The following is a 3123-nucleotide window of genomic DNA, read 5'->3' as shown; positions in this document are numbered from 1 at the left end:
GCTTGGTAGGGAGCTTTTCCGCTGCTTCGCTCTGTGCTGCTTTTCCCTCTTTCTTTTTCTCGCTCTTGGTTGTCATTCCCGAGCCCTATCCTGCCTGTTCTTCTTATCGGCGTCCTCCTCTCCTGCCCAACTGTTCAGCCCCCAGATTTTATCTGGTTATCCCAGATTTTCGTCTCTGCATCTGATTCTTAAGCCCCAGGAAAACTTGGAGGTGGAGATAATCAGGGAAGGGACGTCAAAAGCAGCAGGAGCAACATGGGCCTCTTGTTGCTTCAGATCTGCAGTCTCTTTTCGATGGCAGCTGGTGGACCCTTTTCGGAGTCTTCTCTGGAGGGTAGAAACTCACTTACACACGTTTATTCCGTCACCAAATATTTATTGGACGCTTAACAGTGTGCCAGCCTTTAGGGTGCGGCAGTGAACAAAACAGATATTCCTGCCCTCTGGGAGCTTCCCATCTAGCTCCGAGATGCATTCGCTTGTGCAGGAACTCAGACTCCTTAGTGACACCCCGAGATGTCCACGTACAGCCACCCCATTAGGCTGACCACACAGCCTGACCCTCCCCAGAGAGAAACTCCAGCTTCTGCCCTGCAGGCGCCCTTAGAGACACACACAAGTTAGAGACCTCCAACTACGAAGGTCCTCGCGGATACACTTGACCTCTGTGTCTGCACACAAATAAAATAAACTCACAATACCCTAAAGAATTAAAGTTCCTAAAATTGGGTTTGGTGAAGAAGTGAGGGGATGTTAATCCAAAGCCTTCAACCTCAACACTGTTGTGGGGAATAAGGACGAAATCTGCCTCCCACCACCACTTCCTGGAGGGGGGGGTTGTCGGCGCCCGCAGGGACCAAAGGTCAAGCTCCCCCCCCACCAGGAGGGTGAAGTGGGGGAGGGGATAAAGCAGCCCAGGGGGCTTCAGCTACACTTCAAAGACCTCGCGGCCCGGAACGCTTCCTGCGGGGGAAGGGCAGGTGGAGAGGAGAGGGGAAGACCAGCGGAGAGAGTAGGGGTGGAGGAGGCTGCCCCCCTTCTAGTGCACTGCCCCCCCTGGCAGACGCTTCCGCCGGGTCCGCCTCCTTTTCACCCGCACCTGTTCAACCGGAACATCAAGGGGCTGAGGCCCTCCGCGCACCCCCCCAGCCCCGCGTCTCTTTAGTACCTTTCATCCGGGAAGGGGGGGTGAATCCCCGCCCAGGAGGGGGGACTAGGGCGGGGGAGAACTTGTCCTTGACCTGGCCTGTGGCGTCAGGGATTTACTCCCTTAATCCGGAGAGGCCGGAGTTTAGAGAAATCTGGGAAGCTTGAACTCTGGGCTGAAGCCCCCCACCCCTGTCTGGTGTAAACTGTGAATCCCGGAGGGCTGCCAGGACGAAGGTGCTCGGGATAAACGCGCGAGGAGGGCAGAAGGGACACTTCTTTTCCATGCCGGAGGGGAGTAAGGCAGAAAGTCAGGGGATTGTCCAGGACGCATCCGAGGGCGGGGATCCCGGCGAAGACTGCCACCCGCCAGAATCTTACTATGACCTGTTAACTTCGCTCCTACGAAAAGTTTAAGATCGCACAGGACAGGAGTATCACTTAGGAGTTGCTAACGAATTACCATTAATGAAAAAATAAAACTGCGAGAAAATGAAACGCCAAACTATTAGTCTTAGCCACCAGCTGGCTTCATGTTTGAATATATGCCTTCCAGTCTGACCAGGACAGAGATGGCTCAAGTCTTGTGTTTTGTAGGACGAGAGAGTTCACTTTAGGGTCCGCAGTCCCGTGCACCCTGGAAGGCAGTAGCCGGAACCTTTGTCTTGGGTCCCCTGTTGATGCCCAGTGCCCGCCTCTGAGGCATGTGTATCTTAACGGTAGACCATACCTGCGTGTAATGTTTTAAGAACATTGTTTCGTTTCACCCTCTAATATCTCAGTTTTAAGGATGATGCTTCTGAGGTTCCGATGGATATAAAGTGACTCGTGCAAAGTTCCCCAACCTGAATGCGGCAGAGCCAGGGTTTGAACCCAGTTCGTCCGCCTGCGACTCTGTCACTACGTGTTTGTTGGATGTCTGTGCTGAATTGAGAGGCCAAGCTCTTCTCTATGCGTCCATCAGCAAAAGCTTCCTTTTAAAGTCTGGGGAAACCCGGTACCCAGTGAGTTGAGGTGGGTTCGCAGCAGAAATCCCCAGAGCTGAGCTTTTGAGCTCATCCTCTAGTTTACAACATTTTACTGAGCATCTACTATGCGCTGATCCACAAAACATGAGCGAAAGCAGGGCTCAGTCAACAAGTTGATTCAAGTTCATCGCGCGTTCCTTGGCATAACTAAACAATGCTTCTGGGAGTCTCTCGCAGATCCTGGCTGTGCGATTTACGGCGAGGTGACTTCACCTTCTCGGACACCTCAGTTTGCCCCTCTGTAAATGGAAGCGCGAATATCATCTTGGAAAGGCTGTCTTGGGTGGAAAAACCTTTATGTAAAGCGCAAAGGTACACAGCAGGCGCTCAGTCCTTGCCATCCTCGACTCCCTTTGCCGCCCCGCTAAACGTGTCAAGGCAGCGCGTTCCCGCTCCCACTTCCCGCCTCCCGCATCCAAAACCATCTCGCGCGTCCCAGGTTTAGGCACTGGGGCAGCGCCGACCAAACAGAAAATTATTTCCGCCCGCTCGGCCCGCCCCGCCCCGCCCCACCCGTCCCCGGAGCCAGAAGGGGATTGTGGGGCCGAGGCAGCCGCCGCCGGAGCCGAGCGGGGCGGAAGCGCGCGCTGTGCTGCTGCTCGGGCCCGACCGCGCCGGCCCCTGCACCTCCCGGCCGGGGCTGCGGGCTAGGGTCGGGGCAGCCCCGAGACTGCTGTCACCGGGCGCCTTTCCGCGAAGCCTGCCTTGCTGGTTCTCGGAACAGAGCGGGGGAAGCTGGAGGATGTTGAGGTTTCGCTTCTGCTAGCCGGCTGGGCGCCTGGTTTCGCCGGTCCCGGAGGTGCGCCCTCCACACTCGGCGTTAGAAAGCCCCGGGGCTTAGGGGAAAGACCGACCTGGCGCCTGTGGGTAGTTGGCGTCTCTTTTGCATGGCATACACTTTTTCTCCCCTTAAAAGTAAAGCTGCTGACCTTGGCATTGTAAGAGGTTA

This window comes from Elephantulus edwardii, unplaced genomic scaffold (assembly GCF_000299155.1).
Source record: "Elephantulus edwardii isolate Elephantulus edwardi_28Jun2011 unplaced genomic scaffold, EleEdw1.0 scaffold00077, whole genome shotgun sequence".
Lineage (NCBI taxonomy): Eukaryota > Metazoa > Chordata > Mammalia > Macroscelidea > Macroscelididae > Elephantulus > Elephantulus edwardii.
Note: the sequence above shows the minus strand (reverse complement) of the source record.